Here is a 17,753-nt window from a genome sequence, read left to right on the forward strand (position 1 = left end):
GCCCATTGTAAAGCTACGAGCACATGCATATCTGGACTTCCAGCACTCATGCAGTTTGGAGCTCTTCAGAACCAGGGATTAACATCTTTACATTTTATATTCAAAACTTTGAGTACTGCAGGGCTGTTCTGGCTAATTTTTGTGTGCTGAATCAGCTCTTAGGGAAGCAGCATTGTTCTTGGAGACTGACAAAGGTTACCGACTCTTTAAGAAATGTGAATTAGGTGCAGTGGTGCATAGGAATGAGTGGTACAGCTTTAAAGCTGCTGGATTTTTTTTTATTATTATTTATTTTGTCTGCTCATCTCTGCCTTTCACTGTAGTGCTTGTATCCAGATTAGCCATAGGCTACAAAGTGTTTTTAACAAAGCTTCAAAGCAGGCAATTTATGCATCATTATTATCCGACTTTGAAGGCACACCTGTGTCTTTGGAGTGAAAACATTCTTTAAAGGATTGCTTGAGAAATCTGGGCTAATATTAGAGGAAACTGAGTTAGCCAGTGAGCTAAATTTGCTATTGAAATACTCAGGAATGGTGGCTGCATATTGCCCAAACACTTCAGATTTGTACTATCCCTTCCAGTGATACTTGATTGTACTGCGTAGAATAAAATGAGTTACATATTCAGTACAAGACTGTGGATCAGCTCGGGTTTTCCTGCGTGTTTTCAAGTGCTCATTTCTGTGCAGAGAAAAAAAAAGTGGCTTAGAGGAGAGATGCTGGCATGATATAGTTTGTGCCTGTGCATGCCTAGAGTTCTGCTGAGCAGATGAAGTGGACCGTGATGGCACTTGAATGGGATTAACCATTACTGTGGAGCTGTAGGGCTTGTGGATAGCCCTCTGCTCCCCTAAGGAGTATGTACAAAAATACTTGTTATAAAGAAAATCAGAATATACTGCCCCAACGCTGAGTTCCACACTCAAATGTCAGCAGTTTACAAAGGCATGTGACAGAGGGCACAATGTGTACATATCCACGCTGCAATGAGCTTCAGTGGGTGCTCACTACTATTAACTGGTGACAGTAGACACCATATGACAATATTGGCTTGAGGAAAGCAGGGTACATTATCCTACAATAATGATGGTCTGTGCAGTTCCACATTCACCAGTATCTTCCAAAGCGTGTCGAACAATATATGTGTCTAACACAAGTACATAGCCCTGGCAGCTGAACCAATCAAAAATAAAATGTCTGTTGAATCCTCAGCTGATGTATTCTTAAATAGCTGGAAATGATAACAATGCAGAGAGACTCCTTCATCGTGTACTGATAACACACAGGGTGATTATTAGTAGTATGGTTCAGAGCACTGCAACCTTCAGAATGAGTACTTATTTAAATGTATATAAAAGTGCCTGTCCAGCATTCTGAGCACATACACTATACGTAAAAATACAAACATTTAAAAATGGTTCTAATCCAATCCTAGGAAAATATATAGGCAGGCCTTCTGATGTTTAGTTTTAATAGATGTAACATAATAATACACTGCCAATTATTTTAAAAAAATGTTTATCCAATATACACTGGAAATGGTTACTTGTATCTTAGGCCTTGTCTGCACAGAGCAGTAATGTGAAGTACAAGGATATGATTTCTAACTCATACTAATGTGTTCCCATTAATTGGTCCATGTAGATCCTTCTGGTATGCACTAAAGGTTCGGTATTGTACTTTAAAGTAGTTGTTTGAAACTGCACTATGTTAAAGCACATTAAGGAACATTACAAAGAGATTACTCATTACAGTATATACAAAGAGAGCCCTGAGAAACCCAGATTTTTGGACAGCTACAAAAAAAACAATCCATTCCTAAAAATAAACCCAGAAAAATAATTAATTACCCCCCCCAAAAACGGCAGAAGCCCTATATATATATATAGGTTTTGCAATGCACTCTGAAGTGAATCAAATCCATGTTTGTTTGGGCCAAAGGTGGGGGATAGTTCCAAGTCTAAAGAGAAATCTTTCATGAGATGATAGATATGAATAATTATTATGTTGAATTAGGGCAATGCCTGGAAACTCACTCAGGATCAGGGCTCCATGGTGTTAGGTGTTATACCAGTAAAGAGTAAGAGATGGTTTTGGGGATAGAGACTTAACATTTACTTTAAAATGAAAATAAGTGGGTGTAAAATTAGAGAGAATGCAGGATGAAAAATAAGAATAACAGTGATTTTAACAGACAACTAGATATTTTAAGGTTTTATTTTTAATTACAGGATATATCTTAGAAAATTAATGACATATAGCTGGGCAATAGATATTGCCAGTACCTATGACAACATTATAATTAGGTTCATGAGCCTAGAGTAAAAGCTTGTTGTGCTATCCTAGTGCTAACAGCGGTCCTGTATACACCCCGTTATATCCTGTACTGCCATGCTATCCAGGCCACAATTTGGCAGTGTGTATCTTTTTTTAAAAAACAGAATATCCTAGAGTGCAATAACTACTCACTAGCCAGCACCACTATGTAACCAGGGAAAGGAAAATTAAGAAGGCAAGAACAAGAGGTGCCTATACTGTCAAGGTGAAGCTTCTTGACAACTTTTTCTATAGACTCATGTAAGGGGCATAGAAAACATATGCCTTGTGTAATTAATCACTATTATTTCTCCTGGCCCTCAACAATTAGAAAAGCCATCCACCTCTGTTTACCCCAAAGTAGGAAGTAAAGGCTTTAAGGAAATGGTTCATGTTATGTGAGATACTTTATCTAATGACCCACAGATAAGCCAAGGTTGGGAGTTTGACTCCCCAAGAAAAGAAACGAAGACAGCTAAATGAGAGTATTGTTACTCCCATAGGCAACAATCTCTCATTATTTGCATATGGATAAAACTTCTTTCTCCATCCCAACCTAGCTAAAAACTCCAAACAGTTGCCTAACAACATAACACCCTGCTTTCCTATGCAAAATGGCCCTTGGGCATCAAGAGATGGGTGGGGAAGCTGTGATTCAAGCAAACTAGAAATAACTGCATATGAGATTAAAGGTCATGTAGGGCACTTTCACTGTTACTTGTAAGAGATCCAAGCCACATATTTTCACCCCAAATTATCAGCTACATTTTTTTGCCTTGTAAATCAAATATACCATGGATAATCTGTTTTACCCTGTCAATATATCTTTCATCCCAAATTAGAAGCTGCACATCTGCTTGCCTTGTGAGTCAAAATTATATCCTTCTGTGTGTGGATAGTTTCTCTTGTTCTGTCACAAACACTAACATGCAATGCTAATGTACAGTCAAATATGTATGAAGTACGTCCACCCAGTTAGAAGATTATAAGGGATTTTGTTGTTTTTCATTGTAAATAGTTGTGACACTCTAGAATTGTATGGCACAAGGGAGGAATCTTCAAAGGTATAAACCAGGGTATAACTGGATTATTAAAAGAAACTGCATAAAAAGGGGGAAAATCTAATTAATAAGTGGGCTAATATTGAAATAAAATCCTTGAAATGAATCCAACATAAAAAGTCTCTGAGAAGAAAATAATTGAAGACATTTGTTCTTCAACAACAGCATCTATTGGATACAGATGGAATCAGACAAATCAGAGCACTGAAATAGGAACTCTCAATTGACAAATATCCAACTGAATCAAAGGATGGCCTCCTCCAACGAGCCCTGAAATCAGGGTGTATAAAAGTGAGGTCTCCATGTGGGATCCCAGACTTGACTGAACCCAACAAGAAGATGCAGATCCTAAATGTGACCAACAACCAAACAAGCATGTGGAAAGGACTATCCTCCATCCCAGACTTAAGAAGATAAGAAGACGTGGTGAGATTTAGTTTCAAAGATTGTACTCTCCTTCTAGTCTTTAATATAAATAACTGTAAGTTATCTTGCTGAGTTTACACTCTCTAGTGAGACCTCAAGTAACAATATCTTAGATTTTAACTCCTTTTTAAGTCCAAGCAAATTGACCCGAGAGAGGCTGGAACCATTACTTTAAACAATCACTTTTGCTATTCTAAACTTTGGATCAGTCCATTCAAATAGCAGGGAAGAAACATTCAGAAGTGCCTTAAAGATAAGTACGTCCTTCCTCTTTGGAAAAAATGCTGGACATCTGATAAATGTTTTAAGCACTAAAGAATTGATGATGATGAGTAAATGCAATAAGAAATCTTGGTGATTTGCATTGTTCCTTGGTATAACTGCTGAGGTTTAACATTAATCATAGAAAATTGCTTGAAAGAGTTTATTGATTTGTTCATTACATACCTAGAATATTGGTTGTGTACACTTGTATGGTGAACTGTTGATTGTATACTAATATAGTTCTGGGTGAATTAATAAATTGTTTGTTGGTTAAGAATAATCAAATGTCCTGATCTTGAGAAAAACTGTTTAGATTAAAGTTGACCTGAAAAGAATCCAGTATTAAAACTAGTTAGCTAATGCTCTCTGGAGTCAATAAAAAAAGGGGTTATCTTATTAGATTCCATTCTGTATTGGCTATAACACTTATCCAGTTGTTTGTTAGATTTCAGCTTTAAAGTCTGACTGGCACACTGGCAAATTCATACAAATTGACCCCTTTTCACATTTACACACTGATATATAGATTGGGACAGTACAAGCTAAGCAGCATTCTGTAAGATTGTAATTGTTCTTATAGAAGGATGGCTCACCACTGCTACACCAGGAAGGTTGCAAATCATCATGTATCAGACTTACGTATAGTCCATTTGTGCACAGATGTGTTGTGTGAATAATCAGTAGAGTGCTTTCCTCTAAGTCTGGCACCAGGGTATGCCAAATCAACCCAGATAATCTAGGACAGGGATTGGCAACCTTTGGCACGCGGCTCGCCAGGGTAAGCACCCTGGCGGGCCGGGCTGGTTTGTTTACCTACTGCGTCTGCAGGTTCGGCCAATCGCGGCTCCAACTGGCCGCGGTTCGCTGCTCCAGGCCAATGGGGGCTGCGGGAAGCGGCACGGGCCAAGGGATGTGCTGGTTGCCACTTCCTGCAGCCCCCATTGGCCTGGAGCAGCGAATCGTGGCCAGTGGGAGCTGCGATCGACTGAACCTGCAGACACGTCAGGTAAGTAAAATGGCCCAGCCCACCAGGGGGCTTACCCTGGCGGGCCGTGTGTCCAAAGGTTGCTGATCCCTGATCTAGGATGTCACTGTGATGGGGTGGACTAGGCCCAGAGGCCCCCTGCTGGAGGCCTCAGGGTCCTGCCACACTTGTCCCAGGTAAGGAGCAGTGGAGAGGTCCTCCAAATAGGCTAGAGTGGCTGCAGGAGAAGCAGCCAATCAGGGCCCAAGAGGGCCCTAAAAAAAGGAGCTACAGAGACAGGGCAGTTTCGAGGAGCATGGATGGTGTGGCTGGCTGAGGGAACTGCAGCCCAGTGCAAGTAGGGACCGGGGGAGCAAGGAAGAGCTCCTGGATGGCTGCTGGGCCTGAGATTAGAAGATCCCTGAGCTAAGGGTAAGACATTGGTGAAGGCAAGGGCCTGGATTAGTGGACAGGCCCGGGTGCGCTTGCGAGAGGTGTGTGTACTGATCCTGTTAGTGACATATAATGTCCCCAGCAGATACTACCAATATATTTTCTGAGAAGGGTTTGGGTTACATAGTTCTCTGGTGACTAAGACTCAACTGCAAGTTTTTTTTTTTACAATTGAAGTGTTAAATCCGTAATGGGGAAGTTAAACATACCAAAATCTTGTAACTTCTTTCCAAACATTTCCTAGATCAAATTGATTTTTTATAACCTCTCATTCAAACCACAAACCCTAAACTCCTATCTAGAATACAGTGACCTCCTACTCTGCCCTTTCTGAACTTGTATATCTTCCACAAAGAGCCAAACAAAACACAGCCCCGAGGATCACCTTCTTTGTCCACCAGTCTGACCAAGTCATCCACTCTGAATTCTTGCACTGGCTCCCACACCTCCCCTACATTCAAGATTTTTGTGCTCACTTTTCAGGCCCTTCACAATTCTGCATTTCCCTGCCTTTTTTTGCTCTTCTGTCTTTTGATTCCCACCGCCAATGCTGCCAACCTCCAACACCTGGTATCTTTTCCCACAGCATCTCTGTGCTTTCTCCCATGGCCTTACACATGGAATATCCACCCTGAACAGATCATAAAATAACCATCTCCTTTGCATTATGACTCTCCCAAAATCAATGATAATGGAAACAATTTGGCCAAGGGGATTAATATTTCCAGCAAAAGGAAATGGAAGTTTTTGTTTTTTTCTACTTAAGTATTTTAGAATTAGAATGTTAGCTCTTGTGTAGAATTGTTCATAAGTTTGTTTTGTGGGTAGCTAGAAAGTATACCTTTATAGACTAATAGGTACCAACCTGAATCCAGGGTAGTTTTTAAGATATTCAGATTTACATCTGAAGCTTTCAGAGAATGCAGATATCCAGACAAGTAGGTTCAAGTACTTTCATCGGATGCAACAAAGTGTTTTGAGAAGGAGCTCTCAGAAACGTATTTCCCTGTACATAGGCTGTGCATGGGCTCACAGAAAGGAGAGGTTTAGAGGAGCAGTTCTCAGACTGTGGGTTGGGACCCAAAATTGGGTCTCAATCCCATTTTAATGGGGTCTCCAGGGCTGGCTTAGACTTGCTGGGGCTTGGGACTGAATCCTAGGCCCCACAGCTCTGGGCGGGGTGGGGCTCAGGTTACAGACCTCCTGGCTGGGGCTGAAGCCCTTCGGCTTCGGCTTTGACCTCTTCCCCACCTGGGGTGGTGAGGCTCAGGCTTTGGCCCCACCACCCATGGCAGTGAAACTCTGGTGGATTCAGGCTTCGGTCCCCTCTTGGGGTTGTGTAGTAATTTTTGTTGTCAGAAGGGAGTCAGAGTGCAATGAAGTTTGAGAACCCCTGGTTTAGAGAAATGATTGAGTAGACAAGCAAAATGCTTTCTCATAACTTTGACCAAGAAATGAGACAACACACTTGGCAAAAAAAATGTACTAATCTGCACTTGGATGAAGATGTTTGCTCCTAAAAAATATGCTGAATATATTGATGGTATAGTAGTGTATTCTTCTTGGGCCTTTGAAGTGGGTAGTGGAGATGAAAATAGGGAATCTCTAGCAGATTCCTACTTTGGAGTTTGTTTTATTAATAATTATTTATTATTATTATTTTATTTATTATTATATCTACGATATGGCACTATTTGGTCCATTTGAAAGTGGGGGGTGGGGATGCTCTTCAAAAGTATTTTTGAGCTTCAGGAACAAGTCAGCTCAGAGAGGGATGACTCAGCAATATCTAGAGAAGGGAGTGAAATTAAAGACAGGGAAATCATTCCAACATTCCTTTTAATAGGTGGTGTTCCAATATTAAACACATTGTTATTGGAAGCCCCCTCTATCACACCACTGAGTAAACTGGATGAACAAAATCATTCAACCGTTCCATTGTGCATAGTTTCATACAACATAAACTTCTGTACTCCAAGACTGAGATCTAGGGTTTATTTTTCCTTGCACAAAAGGACTGTTTAAGGGTGGACCACCGACTGCAATTGTTCACTTATTAACTGTTGTTGGTAGACCCAAGCCATACATGTTCTGGTGACCCGTAAGAAATACAACTGAATGTGGTTGTTTACTTGAAAGAAATGTGTTGCTATTTCTCCAGAGAAATACAAAAGGTATCGAAGTGTTTGTGTTTAAAAATAGATGGAAAGGGACAAGTATATTGGTAATGGTAACATGCATCAGCAAGACAACAGGAAATCTGATCTTTAAAACACAAGTTCAGAAAAAGTTTTCAGAATGTAATCTGTTGTCAAACTACTCTTGCAATTATAAAAAAAACAGCCATTAGTGTCATTTTAACCAAAACATTACATATTACAACTGAAGCATATTGTGATGCTTGCAGGACAAATAAACAGACCCTTCAGCAGTGTAGTAAGAAGGAATGATGTTAATATGTCTCTGGAAAGCAAGTAGAAAAGCCATTTTCATGCAACATTGGCTAGACATCCAGCCTACAACTCATAAATACTCTGCAGTCCTTATTATCTCCTTTTGTGGTCATCACCAATGTCTTGCATTTTAACCTCCCATGATATACCTTTGCATTGCTTCACACTATTGAGCCTCAATCTCTCCCCACTTAAGGGTTCGAGCAACAAACCATCTAAAGTTACAAGCATTACATGCTGTGTAATTGTGAGAAGGCTGATGTGTTGACATATCAGCTTATCCTGGCCAAGAGCTAGCTTGAAACTTAATCTGGAACACAGATGGCTAGCAATTGATCTTGACCATAACTGTCACATCAGGTCTCCAAGGGAACAATCACTGAGACCATCCACATGAAACTCACCACCAAATTTAATATCCTTCACACAACATCACTGCTATGGTAGTATCTTGCATAAAAAGTACCAGATCCAACCCTGTCTGCGGGTTGGCTTTCTGGAAGCAACTCCAGCATTCCTGCATCCAATCCAGCATGATTCAGGATATGCCCAGAATGGGAAAAAAATGACCATAGTCAGTCAAAGTAAATGACACCCCTGGCCACTCAGTATAATGTAGGTTGCAGTGCCAAGCAGCATAGCTGCTGACAGGTGCTGCTCACTGACATACAGATCTCGTTACTAGTTATGTTGCCAGGAGACTCAACCTGACACAACTTACTCTTCACTCTATGCTCTGGAACCCATTGTTCCACTTGCTGGAGAAGGCCTTTTCCCAAGGCCCATTAACTGCTGTGGGAGTGCAGTCTTTTATTATTGTCAAGCTGACACTGGACCGACTGTTGACATGTGACTTCCGTATGCAGATCTGGTAGTGGACCTGTGGACAATTGAATGTATTTAATTCTATATTTTGTGGAGACCAGCAACTCTGAATAACACTTGAGCAGTATCAGCATAATGTACACATCACATATACTGTTACATATACTTTGTCCAGTTGGAACACGTTCTATAGATAGCCATCTTTTCAGAGAACTGTTGGCAGAGTGGTGGGTGAAAGAGAGGAGGGGAGAGGACGAAAGAGGGAGAGGCAGGCAGCAATCACTACTGCATCTGGAATATTAAATTAGCTGTGTCCACTTATTTTTCAGAGTACACTATTATGCTTACTACAGCATCAACTACCCTATTACGGTAACAATAGTCAGTATTAGATATTGTAGAAACAAAATGAACAAGGAGCTTGTTACTGTCAGATTCTCCCTTCTGTCCATTGCATGATACATATATAATGCCTTATGGCTATCATACAAGCCAGGTAATCATGTACTCAGGTCCTGCAATTAAAGTATTTGGATTCTTCTGCATCTGCTAAACTGCTATACAGAATATCTGCTGGTGTCATGACTAGCATAAATGTGTCCTCTCCCAGTAGGATTCTGTTTTCAGAGCAGCCAGTTCAGCTGCCTGTATAATGACTGCGGTATCCACTGGCATATCCACTTCCTTTAGGGGTGAGTACTCTAGTTGCTGCTGAGTACCATGTTCTCAGTTTTCATGTGGACATACTGCAGGATGTTATATTACAGGATGCAAGAGCATCAGGCCATGTTTCAGGGATTTCAGTAATAATGGGAGAGCATGCAATTTTTGATCTGTGGTACTTCTGATATTGTGATATGGAATGGGCATGAGCTTTTGGTCAATTCACTATGTACATCTCTTGTGCTGCCTTTTTACTATCCTACAATTATTGTGCTTGATTGTTGTTCTGATACTGTAAGGTACTTTGGCTTGCTGTGAGATTTTCTGGCTGCCAGCTGAAGAGTGCAGTACCTGCCTACCATTGCATTTCCAAGGTTACCTGTTTTGTTACTCCTGAGAATGTAATCTTAAACCTAGTTTGTATGGGTGACTAGCTGCCAGCACCCTTTGTTATACCTATCCCTTAGGCTGAAGGAGAATCGGTCACTCCTGCCAGCTGCACTACTCTCATCACAATCCTTGTAACTCTCCCAGTCCCAGTGTGTAGTACAGCGTATTCCTAAATGGTACTGTGTTGAATGAGAATGCGCGATTGCTTTCTTTTTTAGCGAAAATGCCATTGTCAAGAAAACTGCACTTCACTTTAACCCACATCCCCAAGTAATTAGTGCAACCATCCTGGTGAATAACATTGAAAAAAGTAAACCTGCTTCCAGATGGTAGACTCCACCTGCTTTCTGTAGCAGACAAACATGCAAAGGTTGATTCCACTATCTTTTTCCCAGTTCTGTACCGAGGCTGTATAGTCAAGGAGAGCCATAAACATTTTAATAACTTATCTGAATCTGATTTCTCTTTTTCAAGGATTATTAAGCTGATGTACCTCTGTGCCTTCCCTGGTTTAAATTAAAATTGTACATGTGATATTTCATACCCGCTCAGTGTGTTAGTGAGCATTATGATCTCATACTAGGCAAAGTTCCCTGTAGTATATATCACTGAATTGGCAATATGTGATTATATATTCATGTGATTATTCTTTTTATGTGATTTCAGAATGACAATGGGAGCAGACTGTGACTGAGAATTTGTTTGGTTATAAAAACAGCAAGGAGACCCATTATTATCTTCATTTAAGCTAGACCAAATTGAGGTCTTTCTCACTCGAACAATATTACTTAAAGTGGATCAATGTTTTCTTGCTTGTAGTAAACAGAGTAGTTTAGTAAATTTAGTAAAACACACAACTAAATGTTGTATGCAGTTCCTGTTGCCAAAATGTGCATAGGAAAAGATCTGCTTTGCCATTGGAAAAGATATACAATACAGGGAAGGCAATGACATTTTTCCTTGCACTTAAAGGTAATGCAGAATCCACATTCTGGACAGCAGCTAATGCCAAATAGACTAATTCTTAAACTTAAAGGATGTTTTGTTAAAAAAAGGAAAAAAAGAAAAAGAAAAGACCTGCCATATATGACTGAAATCTTACTCATTTCTAATAGCAAGTAATAGAAAAATATTTCATGACTGAATAGAATAGAATTTCATATAATATATTATTGGATGGAATATATAATGCATCGGAACAAATATATTCTATTCAGGCAGAATTTTGCAACTGGTACCATTGATATGGATGTTAAAGCCTCTGCATGATGGTCATAAAGCTCCAATGATTATGGACTAGATCAACTATCTGGGGATATTCTGAGACATCTTTAATTTGGAATGAATTGTTACAATTGCATTTGTACTGCAGTAAGGGAAAGGTGGATTTATTGATGAGGAAAGTATATATGCTGTATTCAGTAATTTCTAGAAGAAATACCAGTTTCTTGTGCAATCTAAACAATGCATAATTTCTGCCTTCTACTTCTTAGTCTTAGAATATAATTTCAAGAAGCCAAAATGTGACACTTTAATTTTGTGAAAGATCATATTCACTTACCTAGCCCCGATACTCAGAACCAAATCTGTTTCCCTTGCTCAGAATCACAAGTAAATTATTCTAGGCCTGATCCAAAGACCATTGAAGTCAATAGGAGTTCTCTTTTGATTGACTTCAATGGACTTTGAATCAGGCCCTCTCTGAGAAATAGCTTTGTAATTATTATTAATGGAATAAAACACTATTCAGCGTGAGTGTGTGTGTGTGTGGGGGGGGGGGATTTGGCCCTCAATCAGTAATTCACCTGTAGATGGAAGATTTATCAAGAGCTCCCCCCTGGTTTCAACTGTTAGTTAGGGGGGTAACGGTATTGCCACCCTTATTTTTGCGCTGACTTCAGAGCTGGGCGGCCAGAGAGTGGCTTGGCCAGGCACCCAGCTCTGAAGGCAGTGCCTCTGCCAGCAGCAGAACAAAAGTAAGAGTGGCAATACCATACCATGACATCTTTACTTCTGCACTGTTGCTGGCAGCGGCTCTGCCTTAAGAGCTGGGCTCCCAGGCAGCAGCTGCCGCTCTCCCGCTGCTTAGCTCTGAAGGTAGTGTTGCCACCAGGAGCAGCACAGAAGTAAAGGTAGCAGTACCACAACCCCCCAACAATAACCTTGTGACAACCCCATAACTCCTTTTTTCGTCAGGACCCCTACAACCCAGTGAAATTTCAGATTTAAATAGCTGAAATAATGGAATTCATGATTTTTAAAATCCTGACCATGACATTGACCAAAATGGATTGTGAATTTAGTAGGGCCCCAGTAACAGTATATCATAAGTATAAAGCATCAGTCTCTTCTGACCTAGTCCTTTGATGTTCTCTTCTGTTTTCCTATTGTAAGGACTAGAGTTCTAATGCAAAACAGACAACCTTATCTAGTTTCCACTCTTTAAAGAGAAATCAACTGAAAGAAATACATTGTTCAGTCTTGGGGATGTAGAATTATAATATATCAAGATGATCAGCTTTACGTATGGGGTCAATATTTAATATTATATAACGTGAAAGTTAAGTAACTCCACTCAAAAAGAACAGGAGTACTTGTGGCACCTTAGAGACTAACAAATTTATTAGAGCATAAGCTTTCGTGGGCTACAGCCCACTTCTTCGGATGCATATAGAGTGAAACCTATTGAGGAGATATATATACACACATACAGAGAGCATGAACAGGTGGGAGTTGTCTTACCAACTCTGAGAGGCCAATTAAGTAAGAGAAAAAAAACTTTTGAAGTGATAATCAAGATAGCTCAGTACAGACAGTTTGATAAGAAGTGTGAGAATACTTACAAGGGGAGATAGATTCAACTCAGCCATTCCCAGTCCTTATTCAATCCTGAGTTGATCGTATCTAGTTTGCATATCAATTCCAGCTCAGCAGTTTCTCGTTGGAGTCTGTTTTTGAAGTTTTTCTGTTGTGAGATAGCCACCCGCAGGTCTGTCATTGAATGACCAGACAGGTTAAAGTGTTCTCCCACTGGTTTTTGAGTATTATGATTCCTGATGTCAGATTTGTGTCCATTAATTCTTTTGCGTAGAGACTGTCCGGTTTGGCCAATGTACATGGCAGAGGGGCATTGCTGGCACATGATGGCATATATCAGGTTGGTAGATGTGCAGGTGAACGAGCCCCTGATGGTATGGCTGATGTGATTAGGCCCTGTGATGATGTCACTTGAATAGATATGTGGACGGAGTTGGCATCGGGCTTTGTTACAAGGATAGGTTCCTGGGTCAGTGTTTTTGTTCAGTGATGTGTGGTTGCTGGTGAGTATTTGCTTTAGGTTGGGGGGTTGTCTGTAAGCGAGGACAGGTCTGTCTCCCACGATCTGTGAGAGTAAAGGATCATCTTTCAGGATAGGTTGTAGATCTCTGATGATGCGCTGGAGAGGTTTCAGTTGGGGGCTGAAGGTGACAGCTAGTGGTGTTCTGTTATTTTCTTTGTTGGGCCTGTCTTGTAGGAGATGACTTCTGGGTACTCGTCTGGCTCTCTCAATCTGTTTTTTCACTTCAGCAGGTGGGTATTGTCGTTTTAAGAATGCTTGATAGAGATCTTGTAGGTGCTTGTCTCTATCTGAGGGATTGGAGCAAATGCGGTTATATCTTAGAGCTTGGCTGTAGACAATGGATCGTGTGGTGTGTCCTGGATGGAAGCTGGAGGCATGTAGGTAAGTGTAGCAGTCAGTAGGTTTCCGGTATAGGGTGGTATTTATGTGACCATCGCTTATTAGCACAGTAGTGTCCAGGAAATGGACCGCTTGTGTGGATTGATCTAGGCTGAGGTTGATGGTGGGATGGAAATTATTGAAATCATGGTGGAATTCCTCAAGGGCTTCTTTTCCATGGGTCCAGATGATGAAGATGTCATCAATATAGCGCAAGTAGAGTAGGGGCGTTAGGGGACGAGAGCTAAGGAAGCGTTGTTCTAAGTCAGCCATAAAAACGTTGGCATAGTGTGGGGCCATGCGGGTACCCATAGCAGTGCCGCTGACTTGAAGGTATATATTGTCCCCAAATGTGAAATAGTTGTGGGTGAGGACAAAGTCACAAAGTTCAGCCACCAGGTTAGCTGTGACATTATCGGGGATACTGTTCCTGATAGCTTGTAGTCCATCTTTGTGTGGAATATTGGTGTAGAGGGCTTCTACGTCCATAGTGGCCAGGATGGTGTTTTCTGGAAGATCACAGATGGATTGTAGTTTCCTCAGGAAGTCAGTGGTGTCTCAAAGATAGCTGGGAGTGCTGGTAGCGTAGGGTCTGAGGAGAGAGTCCACATAACCAGACAAGCCTGATGTTAGGGTGCCAATGCCTGAGATGATGGGGCGTCCAGGATTTCCAGGTTTATGGATCTTGGGTAGCAAATAGAATATCCCTGGTCGGGGTTCTAGGCATGTGTCTGTACAGATTTGTTCCTGTGCTTTGTCAGGGAGTTTTTTTAGCAGATAGTGTAGTTTCTTTAGGTAATCCTCAGTGGGATCAGAGGATAATGGCTTGTAGAATGTGGTGTTAGAGAGCTGTCTAGCAGCCTCTTGGTCATATTCCAATTTATTCATGATGACGACAGCACCTCCTTTGTCAGCCTTTTTGATTATGATGTCAGGGTTGTTTCTGGGGCTGTAGATGGCGTTGTGTTCAGCATGGCTGAGGTTATGGGGCAAGTGATGTTGCTTTTCCACAATTTCAGCCTTTGCACGTTGACGGAAGCAATCTATGTAGAAATCCAGTCTGTTGTTTCGACCGTCCGGAGGAGTCCACGCAGAATCCTTTTTTTTGTAGTGCTGGTAGGGGGGATTCTGTGGGTTAGTATGCTGTTCAGAGGTATGTTGGAAATATTCTTTGAGTCGGAGACGTCGAAAGTAGGATTCTAGGTCACTGCAGAACTGTATCATGTTCGTGGGTCTGGAGGGACAAAAGGAGAGGCCCCGAGATAGGACAGACTCTTCTGCTGGGCTAAGAGTATAGCTGGAAAGATTAACAATATTGCTGGGTGGGTTAAGGGAACTACTGTTGTGGCTCCTTGTGGCATGTACCAGTTTAGATAGTTTAGTGTCCTTTTTCCTTTGTAGAGAGGCAAAGTTTGTGTTGTAAATGGCTTGTCTAGTTTTTGTAAAGTCTATCCATGAGGAAGTTTGTGTGGAAGGTTGGTTTTTTATGAGAGTATCCAGTTTTGAGAGCTCATTCTTAATCTTTCCCTGTTTGCTGTATAGGATGCTGATCAGGGGGTTTCACAGTTTCTTTGAGAGTGTGTGACACAGTGTCTCAGCATAGTCTGTGTGATATGTAGATTGTAATGGATTTTTTACCTTTAGTCCTTTTGGTATGATGTCCATCTGCTTGCATTTGGAAAGGAAGATGATGTCTGTCTGTATCTGTACGAGTTTTTTCATGAAGTTGATGGATTTCCACTCCTTACGGCTAAATGCAGTGCCTTGCATAATGACAGGTTTCAGAGTAGCAGCCGTGTTAGTCTGTATCCGCAAAAAGAACAGGAGTACTTGTGGCACCTTAGAGACTAACAACTCTGAAACCCCCCACCTCCACTCTGCCAATGATGCCGTTGATCATCCATTAGTACAATTTTTCCTCAAGCACATTCAAAGCTTTTTTTCCGGGGCTGCCTCTCACACTCAGGAGGAGCTCCCCATAAGTCTGTAAAGTTTATCCTCCTTTGGATCCCTTCTTAAAACTTCTCTTTGTTTCGATGCCTATGCCACCCTGGAAAATGTCTAGACCGTGAACCATGCTGCAACTGTTGCTTATTTTATGAAACATGATCACTTCACTGATTAACTCCTCCCCCTGCCTCCCACCCCATTGTTTGCTGCATCCATCTGTTGTCTCTCATCATATGCTAAGATTCTTAAGTTTTTGGTGGAGGAACTGTCTTTTTAATTTTAATAGTGTATGTACAGGGCTTAGCAAAATGGAGGCTTCATCCCTTGGGGCTGTGGCATTATGCCCCCATATTCTTCAAAAAGATAATGTTATGAAATGATTATGGCATAACTAAGACGTATTTCATGCAAGGTGGGTCATATGAGATATCATTGGAAAGGTTATGATTTACTGAATATGATTATTCTATTTGTATGCATGTATCATTTTGGTATCTGAAGTTAGGAATAGTGTCTATGTATCCCTTACAAATATGTTTACACCTGGGGAACGTCCACTAGGCAGAATGCAATCAGTCTAGATATCTCACTGGAAAGAGTCATTAGGGAGAGCAATAGGTCTTAGAAGATGCTAATCACTCACTGAGAAGTCTTCCTGGGGATGCAATTAACAACCTCTGAGTTATGGCTGCAGGGTCATTTGACCAAGTCACCTGGTACTGGACTCCATAATAATACTAGTATTTTTCCACTGACTGGGTGTGGGTATCAAACTGGGAAACAAAGAATTCCCACCATATGAAAAAAACTATTTAAGGCAGGGGAGTGACATCATCATGGTTTTTTCTTCACTAACTCCCCGCCCAGGAAAGAAGGCTGCTGGAAACAAAGAGACTGAGACGGAGGGAAAGGGCTGAGCCCAGGCTAGAGGGTGTCTGGCCTGTGAAAGGGATATCTGGAATTTTAAGCTGCAAGCAAGGACAGCTTGCCTTCAAGAGTCTTTGCAATCTTCCCAGAACAACATTTAGGGTGAGAATGCGTTGCTTATAACCAATTTCTATAGTATATTAAGCTTAGATTGCATGTTGGTTTTAATTGCTAGGTGATCTGCTTTGAGTTGTTTGCTATCCCTTATAATCACTTACAATCTATCTTTTGTAGTTAATAAACTTTCTTTTGTTTTGTCTGAAACCAGTGTGTGTGTAAATTCTAACGTGGAGCAGAAAGCTGTGTCTACTCCCCTTCACATTGAGGGGGTGAATTTCATGATCTTACGCTGTATGGTAATCCCTCACCATTGGGTGGGGGTGGAGGGTTGTGAGAAGCAACTTCTATATCAGACAGACAAAAGCACAGAGTTAGTGTTTGGGAAAACGAAACTGCCTGCCTACCCTGTATGCTTGAGACCCAGATTACCAGGGTGGTCTGGGCCAGAGAAGTCAAGAAGAAGTTACTGGGTAGAGGTGAACACAAAACACCTTTCCCATCCAGGGAACATGTGATATTTAAAAAAAAAAAAAAACCTTTCCTGTCACAAATAAGGCTGAAAAGTGAATTTCAATTTATTATGAACTGACAATAAAAAAAAAAAAAGTTTGGTTCAAGTGAACTGAAATGTTTTGTTTCCATGTTGATCTTTTTTTTATTGTTGTTGTTGACTATAGTTAGCTTATATTTCTGAACCAAAGCAGTTTTCAACTGAAAAATAGATTTTTTTCCACTTTGAGAGTTCAAATGTCCCATTTAGAAAACTTCAATGTTTTTCCAATTTGTTTTCTAAATGAGAAATTTGTCGAAACCAACTCTTCCCTGAAAACACCTTCATGTTTGACAAATTAGTATTTTCAAATGAAAAGATTTAACTGAAAAATTCCTGACCAGCTCTGTTACTGCACTAGGACCCTGACTGACATACCAAGATAATCAGTCCTACTCCCAGAATACGATCACCCAGAAATGGGCAGCCAGCCCAATGTTTGCAGGAAGGTAATGAACTCAGCTCCCAGTGAGAGCCCCTTAGTTGTTCTCTGAAAAGTAGGAATGAGAAAACAAATCCCAGTTTAAGTGTTCAGAAAGAGGAGTCCAACAGACCTGAATCACCCAGCTGCAAAAGCAGTGCTCCTAACTCCAGGTGACAAGTCATCAAAAGTCTCTGGTAACTTAGGCATCAGGTAGAAAAACAAGCCAGTCACTCCACATAAGCCATTGCCAACTGCAAAGTGGAAACAACAAATAGAGAGAAGAGAGAAGAACCAGCCTGCCTTTCTC

The sequence above is a fragment of the Emys orbicularis genome, chromosome 1, assembly GCF_028017835.1.
Source record: "Emys orbicularis isolate rEmyOrb1 chromosome 1, rEmyOrb1.hap1, whole genome shotgun sequence".
Taxonomy (NCBI): Eukaryota; Metazoa; Chordata; order Testudines; family Emydidae; genus Emys; species Emys orbicularis.